Source organism: Ovis canadensis, chromosome 3, assembly GCF_042477335.2.
Source record: "Ovis canadensis isolate MfBH-ARS-UI-01 breed Bighorn chromosome 3, ARS-UI_OviCan_v2, whole genome shotgun sequence".
In the NCBI taxonomy this organism is placed as follows: domain Eukaryota; kingdom Metazoa; phylum Chordata; class Mammalia; order Artiodactyla; family Bovidae; genus Ovis; species Ovis canadensis.
In genome coordinates this window covers 219489141-219507663 of record NC_091247.1, presented here as the reverse complement: position 1 = coordinate 219507663, position 18523 = coordinate 219489141, and the positions used below count along the sequence as shown (strand labels likewise).

General features: G+C 42.0%; 1 protein-coding gene across 13 annotated transcripts in view; it reads right to left on the bottom strand.

The window, feature by feature from the left end:
• ERC1 (ELKS/RAB6-interacting/CAST family member 1) overlaps positions 1–17101 on the bottom strand; it is a 272710-nt gene extending 255609 nt beyond the window's left edge. For 8 of the 13 annotated variants that reach the window (XR_011256197.1, XR_011256201.1, XR_011256199.1 and 5 more), the window contains exon 1: positions 16157–16424. The gene's annotated coding sequence lies outside the window, so the exon portion shown is untranslated. Of the gene's footprint in view, positions 1–16156; positions 16575–16980 lie in introns of those variants that run through there. The other 5 variants (XR_011256198.1, XM_069585924.1, XR_011256200.1 and 2 more) reach the window with 4 other exon arrangements.
• Positions 17102–18523: the final 1422 nt, after the last annotated feature.

The following is an 18523-nucleotide window of genomic DNA, read 5'->3' as shown; positions in this document are numbered from 1 at the left end:
AATATGGTAAACAGTAATGGATACAGCCCACATAAAAAAAGCTATTTAGAGTCTGCATAATTTATAAGAGTGCAAACAGATGCTGGAACAAAAAAAAAAAAAAAAAGTAGGAACCACTGCTCTAAAATTTAAATATGACATAATCACACACACCTACATACTTCCTGTGATGGCATCCCAAAATAAGAATCTAAACTCCTTGGCACTGCAGACAAAACATTTCACGATCTGGGCCCTGCCTGCCTCTCTAAAGATGGGTCACTTCTTAACCACACTCCTTTTCTGTGTGACAGCCATTCTCAGATAACCTGCGATTTCCTGAAATACCATCCTCTCTTTTGTTTCCAGGAGCTGGTTCTTCCCCATCAACTAGCTTCTTACAACTCATTCTTCCAAACTAAGCTTAGTAATCACAACCCTATACAAACCCTTAAACCCCTGTCTAATTTAGGCGCCCCTCTTAAAGTACCAAGGGCTTTTAAAACAATACATTTACTATGTTTTAGTTAATTAACTACTTTCCTTACAGGCAAAGGAGTGTCTTATCTCCAAAACCCACTGCCATGCCTAAAACAAGTAAGCAAAAGCGTCTGCTAACTCCACAGGTTAACCTAAATTCTAATAAAATTCATTAACATAGTTCTTATACATTCAAGAGGTAGTGGTAATCTTGAAGTGAGTTTATGGAAACGGCAAATAAAAGCAATTAAGACAACTGTAAAGAAAACTTGTCATTTCCTTCATATTAACAAATTTCATTTTTAATTTTAACCAAATTCCATAAACTGACAACCTTCTCTATGTGCACTGTGATGTATTTTTGTCCTCTCATATTATGCCCTGAAAATTACAAACATCAAGCTCTGAAAGAATTAACTTAATTTTTAAAACAATGAAGTCACTTTTTATTTATTTATTTGGGGGCTATGCTGGGTCTTCGTATCTTATGAGATCTCTCAATCAAGCAAACGGCAACTAAAGGTTAAATCAGAATAAAAAATGTGGTATCCTGCTTCTGTAATTATAAAATTTTTACAAATTTTATTGCTTTTAATAATTCATTTCTATTCTAAAAACCCTTCTACACCTGGGGGGCAGGATTTGAGTTTTTCTCCCTTAGCTCTTTCGTACAGTTCCTTCTAAAAAACATCCATCTTAACTGCTAAGAAGAAAAGTGCTTTTTCTCTCCCTTAACCAGAATATATAGATGGCCATAAAGAAGCAGTGATAGTGAGAATAATCCACTCTGATACCCCAAAAGGAATAAGGGGAATAAATGCTGCTGAGACAAAGCAGAACATGGAAGGTACAAGAGGCCGATTCCTTGTTATCTAAGGCTTTCCTTAACATTTTAAATCCTACTTCTCATAGCCACTACTATATTTCTGTGAGTTCTTAAAACAGTAGCAACAAAACGGAGTTTAGACCTGGCCACTACTATATATTCATACCACGAAGCTTGTCATCTAGGTCAGGAAAACCATAAAGAGAAGAATACTGGAAAATTCCAGGATCGTTGCTCCCTACAAGAAAAGCATTGGTTCAAAAATCTATATACATGCTGAGAAAGAACACCCACCCCCCAAGCCCAGCTCCAGCCCACATACAAATACATACCCACTGAGAATCCTGGAGTCCAACCAGGGGCCTAAGAGTGAAACAGTAACACACACGACAGTCGTGTGCTAGCCTTCCATGCTCACTCTTCCTACAAACAGTGTGGGCATCACAGCCGCCCTCACCCTCTCCTTGCAGATTAAAGGATGGTAACAGCGCTCCACATTCTGAGTCCCCAGAGGAGCACCAAGTACTCATAAATCAAAGGAGGGCAGAAAACCCTCCAACACAACACAGTAACCTACTTCCAGTTAATGACAGCTGGAGAGGCTGACACACATGTGCTAGCAAGCATTTATAAGGGGAACTAGAAAACACCCGCCCGTTGGCTAAAGCTTTACGTATGGAATCTGACCCAAATCTCAAAATTAATAGTCCAGCCTGCTGTGATGAGTTGCACTATTACTAAGTGGCATCAACTATCAGAAAATGAGTATTTTAAAAGGCTGTATTTCAACATTTTTAAAAATGATATATAGTTAGTTGATTTACAGTATTATTAGTTTCACATGTATAGCACAGTGATTCAGTTACACACACACACACACACACATATACTCTTTTTCAGATTCTTTTCCCTTCTAGGTTATTACAAAATATTGAGTTCCTGGGCTATACAGTTGGTCCTTGTTATCTATTTTATATATAGTAGTGTGTATGTTAATGCCAAACTAATTTATTCCTCCTCCGCAACTTTTAAGATTCTGTTCATTTTGTTCAAGGGTTAAAAATGTCACTGGGGACAAGAAATGTGCTGCTATGTTAAGCCCTCTATTAAAAGACTAACAACAGACCAAAATTTTAAAATGCAATTCAAGTACAATTTGGTGGAATCTATCGAATTTTAAATGTGCATACTCTCTGACCCAGAAGTCTTGCTTTTAAAGTTATTCTCTGCAAAACATATTTCACAAGTTTAAGGATATAAGTGCAATGATGTTCAATTACTGTATTATTCTGTACCAGCAAAAAGAGAGAACTTAAATTTCCACCACCAAGAGACTAGTTAGATAAATTATCCTATCACCACACTATAAAATACTGCTGTTGGAAAAAAAAAAAAAAATATATATATATATAAGTAAAACTCTGTATTTGACAATTTCTATAAAGACATCTATGATGTACTGTGAAGAGGGGGGTAGGGAGCATATTACAGAAGAATTGTACAATACGATCCCAACAGCAGACAAAAGGAGACATGTATGTTCGCACATACACAGCAATGATTTGGATGGCAAGGAGCTATTTCTCAAAGGTCAAACAGAGCCACTCTTTCCCTGTACACATGCCTCTTTTTCTTTTCCAACTGTTTTAACTGAGAGTGTGTATTACTTTTACTCACAGTCTCACCACAACTAAGGGCTTCAATATGGCCCTCAACCATTCAACACTATAATATGGTAATTAATGGGCTGGGCCCTAAGCTGACAAGGTCTCTGTGATGAGCAAGAGGTTAAAGACAGCCCCACAAGTTAAAGAAGCACAGATGTCTCAGCTTCCACCCCTGGCATGGGGCCTAACAGCTCTGCTAACACCAGACATCAGGCTATATGATCTTGATCTGATCCTCCTGGAGACCAAAAATTACAGACCTGTGAGGCTGGGGCATGCTGCGATGACACGCCGACAGAAGAGAGGACCTCTGCTAACAGCAGCCATCACCACACCCATCACAGGTGTCACTTCGCTCTTTTTTATGGAACGGTGAGGAGGTTGAGTGACTCAGTTACGATCAACTTAATGGTAGCTTTTAAAAATTCTTATCAATCAGTTAAGCTAATTGTAATGTCTATCAAAGCTCTCACCATGACAAGTATCTTGTCAAGCAGATACTTGGAGTAAACACAATGTTATTCATCATGGTTATTCTCTACTTAAGTGAGCGACCTGAGCTACTCACTTAGTTCAAAAGAGCCAAATTCTAGGTTGTGTAGCCTTCCACAGTGACTCCAGTCCTCAATGCTATTTGCTTACTACAAATCCTACAACACTAAACTGTTTGGATGGTAGTTACCTTCCATTTTAAAGCACATCTCCTACTACATTACGGTCCGTTCAACAAATGCTACCAGACCGATCACACTGAACAAGTATACTGGAAAGACACACATGTTCATGACCATGCATCTCAATTCTGAAAACCACCAAGTTCTGTAAATAATTTCATGACAAAAATCATACCTGAACTGATATCAAAATACTAATGTGTTTGATGAAGGAACTGGAGGGTGCCCCCTGACCTTGCTTGTAAAGTTAGATAATACATAGCAGACGCAGCCGATCACCTTTCTGAAACCTAAGAAATTCTGAATTCTGGCCCAAAAGGTCTTGGATATAGACCTGTGTTATGGGATAAGGTTAAACAGTCACATCATTGTTGGTAAAAACACATTTATAACCAGGGAGAACTAAGCACAAAGTTTTTAACTATATAATTATACATTAAACCAGGTGGTGAGCACACAGGTATTTATTAGACAACTCAATCTTTTTTGCATGTCTGAAAAGAAACACTTTATAAATTTAAAAGTTTAGGTGAAAAACTGTAAGAACCCAATGTTTTATTTTCTTCCTTAAAATAATTAAAGCATTTGTATTCTAAGTGTGTGCTTTCATCCTCAAAAAAATAAAAGCATTTGGGAAGCAGTAAGTTTGAAAATGGTTAACCGTCTTAAAAACATTTATCTTTTGATCCAGTAATTCCAAAACCAGGAAACCCTATCTACTTAAACGATCCAAAATATAGAAAAAAACCACTACATTATGATATACCAGCTTTATTAGTACTTGTTCAATTGGGAAATGTTTAAGTGAAATCTTTATGATTACATTCCATCTACAAAATACATTCATAACCAATGTCTGATATGAAAAATGTTTATAATACAGTAAATGAAAGTGGACCTACATTTTCACATATACTCTCCATTTTGCAAATAGTTTATCCATGAACGCAACAGGTTTTAACCTCACACGTCAAATTATACGTGGATGTTTTTTCCAACGGTAAATCCTACAGTATTACACAACACACAGATGGCTGAATCTGTGGACTCAGAGCAACCCCTGTTACAGAGGACCAGCTCTAAGTTATACATAGATTTTCGACTGTAGGGAGGGTCAGATCCCCTCATATCCACCCCTGTTGGTTCAAGGGTCAACTGTATACAGATAAGCTCATCACAAAGAATGGTAGGAAATCTGTTAGCTTTCTTCCTAACAGTTGTCAAATTTTTCCAAATGGGCATATAGGGCTTTTTTAAAAGGAAAAAATGTTCAAAATGTTTAAACAGAAACGAAAGGGAAAGGCCACTGTCATTTAGGGTGAGCATTTCTTCCTTTGGGACCTGGGCTCAAAAACCCATCCTGTACAGCACTTCCACCTGCCACCACAAAATGCGGTTGGCACGTATCAGCAATCCTATCTGCTGGTCCGAAATGCATCATTAAAATTTTTCATTACTTACAACAACACAGACACAAGATGCCTAACATCAGATGTAAGGGAATACACAGCACATGATATGAAAAAGACAGCAAGATTTTCCAGCACACACTAGGTCTGCAGCACACAGGGGTATTGTAAAAATGTCATCTTATCCAACACACTTGAGATGCAGTGCAGTGCCAGATATAATGGGCAAGCTGGGAGCTGAGGGACAGACCTGGAGAAATAATCTGCAGACCCGCTAAAAAAATCACTGTTCCTTCCTCTTTGACCTAGTGGAGTCCATTTTTCTCCTCTTGGTTACCATGCTTCTCTGAATACCATGAATTACATGGGGATTTTTTCATCATAATTTTTTACATGTTTATACCCAAATGTAGAATTAGAGACTCTATAGATTTAGCCCAGAATACAATTAAATCATAATTTTTTAAATATCCAAAGAGATTCAAGCAGAATACAGTGGCTCCTGGAATAACTAAGAAAAAGAATGAGACCATGATTCATTTCAAAGTTCCAGAATTAAAATAGATTTTCTATTACAAACTCTACTTAAGTGAAACTTTACAAAAGAAATATCATGTTACATCGCACATTAGGAAAAAAAAAACCTTTCACAGCATCATACAAAGCGTTAAACATAGAGTGTAGACCATAATGAGCATTCATCCATGTGAATAATATTTCCTTTAGTTTAAGATATACTTTTCTTCAGAATTTAAAGCTTCAGAAATTGGGATTCAGCTCATAACAATGTGCATAATTAAAATACATTTTTTTTCCCTAAAAAAAGGATAAAGTTTCAAACTGATAAAGAATAAAGTATTAAACAGAGCAGCCTGACAGTCCACGTGGGCGACAGTCCACGGGGATCACAGAGTCAGACACGACGGAGCACATGATCACACTCCACAAGAAACGTCGACTAAGAAGTGAGGAGACGCAGCACTATACATGGTTAACACCTGCCATGAAGATTCCCTTAACACTCCCAGGAAACCTTGTAGGCAGAGACTGTATCATCCCATTTCTAGACGAGGAAACTAGGGCTCAGAAAGGCTTAGTGAGTTGCTCAAGATGACACACCGGACTGAACCACTGCAATAAGCGGCACACTCATCGACTACCTTACTCTCACACACAAGACTCACAGATTTTTTTTTTTTTAAGGGAGTACCAAGAACCAGGGCTTCCCTGGCAGCTCAGATGGTAAAGAGTCTGCCTGCAATGCAGGAGCCCTGGGTTCGATCCCTGGTTCGGGAAGATCCCCTAGAGAAGGAAATGGCAACCCACTCCAGGATTCTTACCTGGAAAATCCCATGGATGGAGAAGCCTGGCAGGCTACAGTCCATGTAGTTGCAGAGTTGGACACAACTGAGCAACTAACACAGAGAACTTAATATTGGTTTGTCCAGAATCAAGCTTGTTTTTTTCATTTCCACGTTCCTCACAGTCCCTACCATCCGCCTGTCTCCCCTGCACCTCTCTTCTGAGCTCCAGACCTGAATTTCCAACTGTCAAGTGAATGTCACTGGTCGTTTCAGAGTTGCACTGTCCAATACAGCGGCCACTAGCCACTCATGGCTGTTTACTTGAAAAGAGCTAGTGAGACTGAGGAACTGCATTTGCTATTTCATTGTTAATTAAAAGTTAAATTTAAAAACCTGATAATTACTGGAAAACTTTTAAGCATGTTTGGAATGAGCTGGGCATGTGAATCTACTTTTCCAATTGTAGATGTTATGAACTCTAAGTACAGATCAAGTATTTCTGATAAATCACAGCATCTGAATTAATTTATGCTGTAAAAGTATGCAATTGATTTTAAATACTGAGTATGAAGAAATAATGTAAAATTGCCCATTTTAAATATGACATGTTTCATATTTCAACGTGTTGAAAATGGCATTTTGGATGAACTGGGTTAAATAAAATACATTATAAGATTATGAACTCTAACCATTATTTTTTAACTCTGTAATGTGACTACTCAAATTTTAATCACGTAAGTGGCTCACACAATTGTCTACTGGACAGCAGTCTTCCCAGAGGTTCCTGCTGCACCACCGCAGTCCTCAACAGCCCACTGAATGGCATCACCATCCCTCTGGCCCAGCACTGTCCAAGAGCACTTTATCTGATCATGAAAGTGTTGTGTATCTGGCAATGACTGGATGGTGATGGTGGTGGTAATTGTGTCTGACTCACAGAATCCCTTAGGTTACTCTGGAGCCAGAGCTCTTCGGAGACTGGAAAACACCACTTATTATTTTGACTTTCCTCTGGGGGAAGAGCTAGTTGCTACCAAAAATTGCCGACCAGAATTATGCAGCAGACCTTTCTGTGACAATGAGAATATTCTCTATCTGTACTGTCTGATACAGATATCATGACTCCCGTTTGGCTACTGGCCACATGAGATACAGCTAGTGTGACTGAAGAACTAAACTTCAAATCTTAATTCTTTTAAATCAGTTTAAATGTAAATACCCATATATAGTGACTACTGTGTTAAGACAGCACTGCTGCTAACCTATCTGCTCCATCCAAAAGTCTGGGCGTCACCTGTCTCCTCCCTCCCCACCAACTGCCCTTTCTCCCACAAAAGTACATGTACGTACACGTACATACACACACACACTCAGCCGGTCCTGTGTTCTTTAAAGCTTTCAATTCCAGATGTTTCTCTATCCTCACTGTCACTACTTTCTGTTTCAGACTTTAGCAAGATTAAGGCCCAGCCTCTTAATCGGCCTCTTCACTTAGCTTCCTCCCACCCACTCTTTGTAAAATGTAAATAAAGTGTGTTATTTCCTTTATTCAAAAGTCCCCAAAGTCCTGCCATTGCCCCCAAGGTCAAACTCTAGACTCTAACATGACTGACAAAGCCCATCGTAGAGGTGACTCACTTGGCTGAACAGCAGAAAACACCACAACACTGTAAAGCAACTATACTCCAATGTTTTCAAAAAAAAAGAGATAACCAAAAAAAAAAAGACTATCCTTTCCTCCACTGAATTACCCGCCCACCTCTAGTGAAAATTAATTAACTACAAATAGGTGTCTACACTTGGACTCTCTACTCATTTCCATTGATGTCGACATCAGTCCCTATGTTGATACCATTCCTGATAGTCACGGACAATGACTGTCAAGACACTCTTGGGAAAAAACAAGGTGGGAACACTTTAACAGGCATGAAGACTTACTATAAAACTACAGTAATTAAGTCTGGCACTGGACCAAGACAGAGAAACGAGAGGAACAGAACAGAGCCTCGAATTATTACAATGCAGTAGAAAAAGGAAGGAACCGTCGATAAATGATGCTGAGAATATCAGGAACCATATTGGAAAAACAAAATAAACCTTGAAGCATATGGAAAAATCAAAGGTATAACAACACTTCCAAGACAATAACAAAAGAGTAACTTCAGGACCATGGGGTAGGGAAAGATTTTTTACACAGGAAAAGCACTAACCAAGAGTTTCCCTGGAGGTCCCGTGCTTAAGATTTACTTCCAGTGCAGAGGGTGCAGGTTCAGTCTCTGGTTGGGGAGCTACGATCCCACATGCCTTGTGGCCAGAAAACCAAAACATAAAACAGAAATGACATTGTAACAAATTCAATAAAGAATTTAAAAATGATCCACATCAAAAAAAAATTTTTTTAAAAAGCACTAACCACATAAACACTAACTGGATTACACTAAAATTAAGAATCTTGTTCCTCAAAAGACACTGTGAGGGGCTTCCCTGGCAATCCAGTAGAGGCTTCCCTGGTGGCTCAGACAGTAAAGAATCTGCCTGCAATGCAGGAGATGTGGGTTTGATCCCCAGGTCAGGAAGATCCCCTGGAGGAGGGCATGGCAACCCACTCCAGTATTCTTGCCTGGAGAATTCCATGGAACGGAGGAGCCTGACGGGCTACAGTCCACATGGTCGTGAAGATTCGGACATGACTGAGTGACTAACACTTATTTACACTTACTGGCGGTCCAGTGGTTAAGAATCCACCTTCTGAGGCAGGGGATGTGGGTTCAATCCCTGGTTGGGGAACTAAGATCCCACATGCCTCGAGGTAACTAACACTACACATATTTCTGGTGGTGTCATTTAATAAATGAAGGGACCCCAGAGAAGAGCAGGAATCACACATGTTTAGTTTTGGATCTGCTGAGTATACGGGGCAGTTGAGTGGAAACACTGGACAACAACAGCTCTTTGACACACGAGAGAGGTAAAGCTGAAGAGAGCAACACGAATACTCAGCACAGCGATGAGAAATGAATAGGTGATGAGATCACCCAGAGAAATTCAAGCATTTAATGACTGTGAGAAAAGGTTCAACAAAGATGACTGGACAGAGAGCCCAGAGAACCAGAAAGGAAAACAGAAGTGTGATCTAAAGACCCTGAGAAAAGTGAGCGTTCTACCAGAGAACGACTGCACAGAAGCCTACACAGAAGTCGACTGCGTCAAAGGTGGCTGTAGCAGGCAATCCTGAAAATGGCTCTGAATGACATCTACCTTTGTTTCTTGCTATTGTGTAATCTTTGCTTGTCTGTGCTGGACCTAGGACTCCCTTCCAGTGAACAGGATACTGAGGAAGTGATACAATGTCACTTCCCAGGTTAGGTTACAAAAAGAAGGACTAGTACCTCCCTCCTCCTCCACAGACCCCTCAACCAAGGAGAAACTGGTACCCTGTTGCTAGAGTGACGTTACACAGAAACCCAAATGGCAGAGAGACTGACTTCTCCATCAAACAGCCAGCAAGGACCTCAGGCCAGCCAACAGTGACGCAACTGAGGTGGAAGCAGACCCTCCCCCAAGTGGAGCGCTGAGATGACCAGTCCTAGTCAACATCTGATTGCAGCCTCCTGAGTGACCCTGAATCAGACACACGAAACCCAGATGCCTGACCCAAAGAAATTATGAAACAGCAAATGTTTGTTGTTTTAAGTCAAGTTTGGGGAAATTTATTGCATACCAAAGGACTATTAATATGGCTGCTAAGAGATTAAATAAATGCATAGAAAAACAGCCAGGGCATTTAAAGAAAGACATTGGTAATCCAAGCAACACAATTTCAGTGAAACTGTGGAGACAGAAGCCAGACAGAAATAGAGAAGAAAAACTGCAGGTGAAGAAACGGAAACATAAAGCAAATGCAGACAACTCTCTCAACAAAGTCTGGCTGTAAAGCAAAGAGCAAAACTCAGCTTAAAGCAAGAGACAGAGAAAGTATGAGCTGAACAATCTGTTAAGATGAGAGAGGCTTCTCTTAAAGTTTAAGTGATGATTTAAAAAAAAAAAGAAGCCACTCGGGTGGGGAAATACACTCGAAAGGAACTTCACTCTATTACCAAAGAACTCTAAAGTTGCTCAGTACCTCTGCCTTCACGGAGAACTGGCTCTTCCAGGACGCTCTTCCCACGCAGTCCCCTCCAGTGGAGGCCGTGAAGACGCTCACATGGCACGCCCGCTACTGGGAAACAAGGCTGGTACCCTCATTTCTTCCACGGCCACCTCCAGACCACTATTTCTGAACCCTTGTATAAAAATCCTGTGAGTGTGACGTCCATGCTACTCAGCAACACAATCTCTTCCATCCCCGCCTCTTCACCAGCAGCTAGTGATGACCTGGACATGCTCCACGCTCAGTGAGAGCAGGCAGGCCACTGGTTCTCATGGGCACTACCTCCCGTGCCACTGCTCCTGGGTCATTCCAACACTACACACACGGACGAGGTGTCCATCTAACAGCAGCTCCCCTAATCCATCATCTTCAGTGAGCAACTCTATTCTCTGGGGAGGGCCTCTGATAGCCAGTTGTGACTTCACTTAACTGTACCATTATCCATTCAGTCATCAAATATTTAGTAAGCATCTATTATTTGCTCAGTAGAGAACATGTGACAGATGGTCCCTATTCCCATGAAATCTACAACATAGTTTTTCATATTTCCCACAAAGACAACACGAAAAGATCTAGCTGAAGTCTAGACACGTTACAACTACCACGTTTCCTTCATCTGCCTAGGAGCCATGTCAATTCTGGGAAACTATTCGGATGTGACCTAGTAAACCCATGCTGTAATCCACCCCCTGGTGAGGCTCCTAAAACTACTTTTTAACTTTTAAAAATTATTGACTCTATAACACTGCCACAATTCAATATGAGATTCCGCAGCCTTTAAGCATCTATCTGTGTTGACCAGTATAGTGGCCAACAGTCACAGTAGCTATTTAAATTAATTGTAATATAATTAACAATACAGACTGTCAGTCACACTAGCCACATTTCAAGTGTTCAAAAGGCCCATGAGGGGACTTTCCTGGTGGTTCTGTGGTTAAGACTTCGCCCTGCAATACAGAGGATACAGGTTCTATTCCTGTTGGGAAAACTAAGATCCCACATGCCTCAGGGCCAAAAAACCAAAACATAAAAAACAGAAGCAATGTTGTAACAAATTCAATGAAGACTTTAAAAATGGTCCACATCAAATAATCTTTAAAAAAGAAAGGCACGTGTAACTAGTGGCTACTGTATTTGATGGTGAATCAGAGAACATTCCTATCATCACACAAAGTTCCGCTGAACAGTGTTGGACTCAAGTTTTGGGTAGTCACTTCCTTCTTCCCAGAAAAAAAAAAAAAATTAAATGACAGGTCATTTTCCAGTCTCCTGAGCACTCTCTGAGGCTCCAAAATACCATAACGAATTCCATTTTTCAGGATCATTGTCACATTATCAAAACCACCACCCCAATGTCATCATCAGGGCAGCTGGATTTAAGAGTACTCACTATATTCCACACTTTATGAGCACCATCTCATTTATTCTTCACAATAATCACATCGGATAGGACTATTATTCTCATCCTACAGATGAAAAAATTAACTGAGTTTTTAGACAATAAAGTAACTCACCCAAAGTTCTATAGCTAAGAAGTGACAGCAATCCACAGTTAAAGCAAATTAATACTGAAATTATTTTGCTTTTTTAAGACAGCACACCTTTTCACAGAAAGGAGAAGTGACACCCACACCACTCAACATTCCAGCCAGGTCAACCTATCTTCATATCACTCACCTGCCTTATCGCATCCTTGCCTTTGGGTCCTGCACACGTGGTTTCCTCAGCATGCATCCTCTGCATCTAGCCAAATCGTGCTTATCCTTAAAAGAGATCTCATCTTAGATCTTCCTACAATCCTATTAGGGATCCATCCCATAAGCTGATGTAGAACCCTGTATGTCACCTATCGAAGCACTTAACATAGCAGACCACAAAAGCCTGTTAACTTTTCCTCTTTTCCCACTACAACGAAACTCCTTGCTGAGGTTCAATCCCTGTTCAGGGAACCAGATCCCATCTGCCACAACTAAAAGACTCGCAACCAAGTAAATAGATACTTTAAAAAATTGCTTTTAAAAAGAGAATATTAACAGTAAACACTAAATGGCTTCACTGCCATTTAACTGGAAATAAAGTAATTCACAAACATTTTTCCCACGTACTATGCAAAACAATACTTAAAAACCAAACGTCAGGGAATGACCGCTAATGGGTTTGGGACTTCTTTTGGAGAGGATGAAAACGTTCTAAAACTTATCGTGGTGATGAATGTACCCCCCCAAAAAAACTTAAACTGTACACTTTAATGGGTGAATTAAGTCTGTGGGTAAGTTAAGACTTCAATCATAAAAACAAATATTAAGCCTGTGGAAAAAAATACCTAGAGGATAAAATACTTGTTATTTTTATGCATTAAAATAGTTTAATGTCATATTATTGCACAAAATTTCACTGGTTAGGAAAAACAAGAAACTGAAAACAGTGTCTGCCTTCAGGAACAACTGAATGGAGAAGAGACTTATTTTTTTCCCTGTGTATTTTTATAACTTCTGATTTGATACATGTGTTTAAAAATGTAAGTGTATAAATGATCAATAACAATAACGTCATACCTCTCCTCGAAGTGAAGGTTGCTCAGTTGTGTCCGACTCTCTGTGACCCCATGAACTATACAGTCCATGAAACTCTCCAGGCCAGAATACTGGAGTGGGTAGCCTGGCCCTTCTCCAGGGGATCTTTCCAACCCAGGGATAGAACTCAGGTCTCCCCCATTGCAGACAGGTTCTTTACCAGCTAAGCCACAAGGGAAGCCCTCTCCTTAGTACAAGTATAAACTCCCAGGCTGCATATTTTGTTCTGAAAAGAATAAAGTATGAAATATATATTTTTAAAATATATATATGATTTTATTTTAAATATAAAACATATATCTATATATGATTTACCACATATAAATCATAAAATGATTTATATATAATTTAAATATATATATTTATACATATATTTATTTTAAATCAATCCAAGGAAGTAAAAAACATTCTTCCATTTGCCCCCATCTCACACTAAAAAGCATTTAGTCATCTCTCTGATATTAGACATCAGGCAGAATTCTTTCCTGCCCAACAGTCTGACACATCTTTAAACAATGACACAGTTGATCATTCCCTCCTCCTTGAAAACTTCCTTTCCTTCATTTCCAGTACATCACACTCTCCTGGTTTTCCTTCTACCTCAATGGCCTCTTATTAATCTCCTTTGCTGAGTTCCTCTTCATTTCCCCAGAAGGTAAGTTCTATGAAGGTGAGAATGTTAGTCAGTGTTGTTCACTACTATATCCCCAATGGCTAAAAAATGTACCCAGAACCATACTCAAAAAATAACTGTTGGATGAATAAATGAATGAGCCAGCACCCCAAAGGCTCACATTTTGAAAAAGCAAGTCATAGAAATAAACTATATTACACATAACCTTTATGCTTAATTTACTTTATTACATTTTATGTCTGAAAATCCATAATCAATACACTGTTTGTTATTTGATTAGCCAAAATACTTCACTCCCTCATCTTTCTCCATCAACGTTTTTGTCATAGTATGTGCAAAACACATTTAATAGCTCTTATACTGTCTCTAAAAGCATAAATGTAGCATAGAAAAAGAACAGTTGTTGCTTTAAGAATCTTCGCTTTTCGTTTCAGTATTAAAGTTGACCTAACAGACTGACATACTTATCTGACCTTAGTAATTTAAAAAAAAGTGGGGGGGAATATCCCAGTAGACTCAACAAAGATATCACAGTAATGACTAGTAAATGACACTTCTTAAAAATAAAACATACCGGTTTTCTCAGGCATAAGAAATCCTAAAGAGAAATAGATCACCCTATACTTTTCCCAAATTATATGACTGCATTTCAGTAAGGAGAACCACATCCCACTGTCAGCCATGGAAATATCATTTTAGCAAAATACACAGTTTCACCTGGTATCTCAGTTCACATCTGTCCCCATATATACTCAATTATGTCAAAGTATAATATGAAAGCCAAAACCAGATATGTGAATTTTAATCTTTCCAAGTGACTAATCCGGTATCAAAACCATTATTATATCAACTTATAGTTTGACTTGTCTGAATAGTTAATTAAATCTTTTGTTTATAATTACAAACTGGACCACACCTATTTTCACTTAATAGCTATTATATCATCTGTTTCCTATAAGTTTCTTCAAGCACAAGTATTTGCTGGAGGATAATAGTCTGCTCATTAAGTAGACATGTTAAAAAAGGCAACCACTGACACTCACCCTGTATATTTCTCTCTTGGGTTACAGGAAAGCACTTCTCTGGCTATGTTCCCAAATAAATTGAATAAGCCTTGGGAAAGTCACTGCTTAAATTCCATTTCATGACGGTTTCTCTTCCTCCATAAATGAATTATTGAGAGTCATGCCTACTTCCATCTATTACATAATACATGTCCATCTCAGGGCCTGTTTTCCCAGCAAGAAATAGCTTAAATGATATTAACTGACAGGTAAGGCCAGGGAGTTCTGTAATCTGATGGGGAGCAGGAATCCAGAAAAGGAGATTCTGATTTAATGTGCTAAGTTGTGAAACACTGCTGTGAAGAACCTTTACTCTTAGTAGCATCTCCCTATGCAGCTACAGACACATGCTCCCAAAAACATTTCAAGAGCACCTGACTTTAAGAATGTTTCTCAAAAATGTAGGGACCTACCAAACAATTTTATTCCACTTTAAGTGTCTAATAAAGACATGCAACTGAGAAACTTCAGAAATCTCCAATAATTCTCAAACACAAAATAGCTAACTGTCAAGATCTACTAAAAACTGAGCTGCAAAAGACAGTCGTGCTTTAAAACATTTAAGTATGTTTCATTTAATTAGAGCCAACAGGAATGTGCAAATTGTTCATTTTATCCATCCAAAGCAGTCAACCACAACCACCTGCAACTACTCCTCAAAAACGTGACTTCCAAAGGAACCACCTGATCCTCGGGCCTTCTGTTAAGGGGCCAGGATAAAACTTGAAGATGAGGTATACAGATCGTATAGGCACCAAAATAAATAAATAAAAGACTGGAAGATAACGCCTTTTAGAAATTAAGTGTAAGGGGACCTATTACCTAATGTTGCTGCCAGAATGAAGTTGTCTAACCCAAGATCTCGGCTCCCCTTCAAGGGTGTAAAACTCCAAACCCGTCCACGCTCCACAATTTCCCCACCCTGAGCCAAAAGCTGAGGGAGTCGCTTCCCTCCTCGACCCCCACCCCGCCAAAAGAGGGGGAAAAAAAAAAAGCCCTAAGTAGAAACGTGAGACCTAGTGCAATAGCTTCTCCAACTGCTTCAAAGGCAACATCCACAGCTCATCTCCCTTCTGGAAGCCAACCCTCCATCTCCCATCTTACTACTTCACAGAAGAGACCAGAATTCTCATCTCAACGTTGCATATCGGTACCCAAACCCCAGACCAACCCGACCGCACCCCAGCCTCCCGGGGCTCCCCGAGGCGTGTACATCCCCACCTCGCCCGCAACATCACGCCTCTGAAGCCGGCCGCCCACAGCCCCCACTGGTCCCCGCCGTCGCCGCCCCCCAAGCCGGTCCAGGGACACCCGCCGGTGGGCTGGGTGGGGCCGCCCTCCCGGACGTCCCATCCCCCCGGCAGGGCGCGGAGGGGGAGGGGTCCCCGCGCCTCACCTACGGCTCCGCCCTCCCCGGGGGCGCGCTGCCCGGACCCAGCCAGGGCCGTGGGGAGGAGCGGGCGCAGGAGAGCCGAGGGCCCTGGCGCCAGCGACGGGCGGGAAGCTCCAGGCGCCGCCCGATCCCGAGCTGCCGCCACCGCGGCCGTCTCACCCTCCTCTGGGCTGCCGATGCCGCTGCCAGCCCGGGCGCCGCCGCCGCCACTACCACCGCCGCCACAGCTCGGCCCGGGCGCCCGACGTCACCGCGCCCCGCCCCCTGCGCGAGTCCTCAGCCCCGCCCCGGGCCGACGTCAGCGCAAGCCCCGCCCCTGCCCGGCCGCGCCCGCTCGCCGTCCCGCAGCCTCCTGGGAGGGCGACTCGGCCGCGCGCGGACCTCGGGCGCCTTCCAAGGGGCTGGTGGGCTGGGGGATGGCGGGCGCGGGTGCACACGCGCACACACTCCCCGCGCGGGGCGCTCGGCGTCTGTCTCCTTCCGCTTGCCGTAGGAGGCGGTTCGGCGCTGACAGTGGGCAACCACTACCGCCTCGGTGGACCGGTGCCGCGCAGCCGGTGCCCAGGTCTCCGGGGGCAGGTGAGTTTCCCGCCCCGCACCGCCCGGAGACCCCGCCGGCGGCCTGTCCGCGGTTAACGTCGGCGGCCTTCCCTGTCCTCGCGGGTGGCAGGCGGCCCCGCGTCGGGCGCCCCAGTTTGTGGTGCCGAAGCACTGGCAGGTTTCCTAGTCTGAGGCCCGCACCGTTACTGTGAGGCTGTAGGTAAGCTGTCGCCGCCCCAAGAGTGATGATGTGGGTTGTTTGCAGCCTCTGCCAGTGAGAGTTTTACCAGTAAACACCCTGAGAGCAGTTGAGTCACAGCAGCGTGAGTTCCCTCGTGGTCCCACCGCCACCTTCGCGCCCCTCCTCAGGGTCCTCGCTCGTCACCGCGTCCCCCTCCGCCCAGCGTCGCCGCCCTCGGGTTCCCCCGGTCTCGGTCCTGCCACACCGTCGCCCCCTTCTGTACGATCAGTACTGCTGCCGGGGGACGGCGCGGTCCTGCCAAACGAAGCGTCCTAAAGTATTTGATTTTCTCAGACACTTTACTCAGGAAAAGCCTACCCCCTGTGACTCACGGTCCTCACCTGAGGACTGCCGATCCGCTCGTCCTGTAAGCTCCCCAGCGATGTGAGGAGGTGGAAGGAAAGCAAAGTGGACTTCATGCTATCTACCTGGTTTCCCCTCGCCCATCCTCTACTTGTGTGACCTTGGAAAGATCCCAGTACTTCTGGGTCCTGCTTTTCTTAAATGTAAAGTGAGGTGTGGACGAGATGTCTCAGGTTTATCGTCAAACCCAGAAATGTGTAGGTTTGAAGAGTGGAAGGTGCTAAGTTAAGCATTGTTCTGCCTACACAGGAATACTGTCCACATCACAGGCTTAGAAAATTTTTTGGTTTCTCTTTTTGTCATTCCACTGTTCTTGTTTTTTATTTCCTACTCTGCCCTACATATCTTTTTTTTTTTTTCCTTTAATCTACATTTAAGTTTTTTTTTTTTTTTCTTTTGGCCACCTCACACAGCATTCGGAATCTTAGTTCCCTGACCAGGGATGGAACCCATTCCCCCTGCACTGGAAACGTGGAGTCTTAACCACCAGACCACCCGGAAAGTCCCAGGGTTTTGTTTTGTTTTTTTTAATTAAAGCTGGCTGAGTACATTCTTTAATTGCCTCCTCTTCCTAAAACCCTGTTAAAATGCTCATAAAGAAATGAAAAATGATACAAACCAGTACAGAACAGAAAGTGGGAAGGGAGCTACCAAATTTTTGTTGTTGTTAATTTTACTCGGAGAAAGTGAGTGTGGTCTGACTGAACAAAATGGAATAAACCATAGTTTGGAATAGGTGTAGGGAATGAGTACTGCAGTTGAGGAAGGAGGCCTAGCAGCCAGAAGTGATTTAAAGAAACTGAAATTTGGAGTCATCAGCACAACAGACCAAGAGTGAGAAGCAGGGATGAAAACAAGGAAACTAAATAAAGGTTTCTATGTAGAACAGTACCCCAGCCCTCCCCACCCCATACCTCAGATACAATAGCTAGGCATTTATCCCAGGCTAAAAGTCAAGTTCTTATAATCTCTGGGGAGCATTTAATGACTAAGAGTAAAGCATTCTTTATTCTGGCACAATAGCCAGCTTCCTACCCACTCACCCTAGAGTGAAGTTGGCAAGACCCTCCCAAGTTCTAAAGATTCGTCATCAGCGTCCAACTATTTCATCTTAGATATGAACAGATAACCAAGGGCTGTTAGGTATTTAAGGGAAGTCTCCAACTTGGGGCTGACAGAGGAGAAAATGTGACCATAGAGGAAAAACACTTCAGAGAACTTAAAAA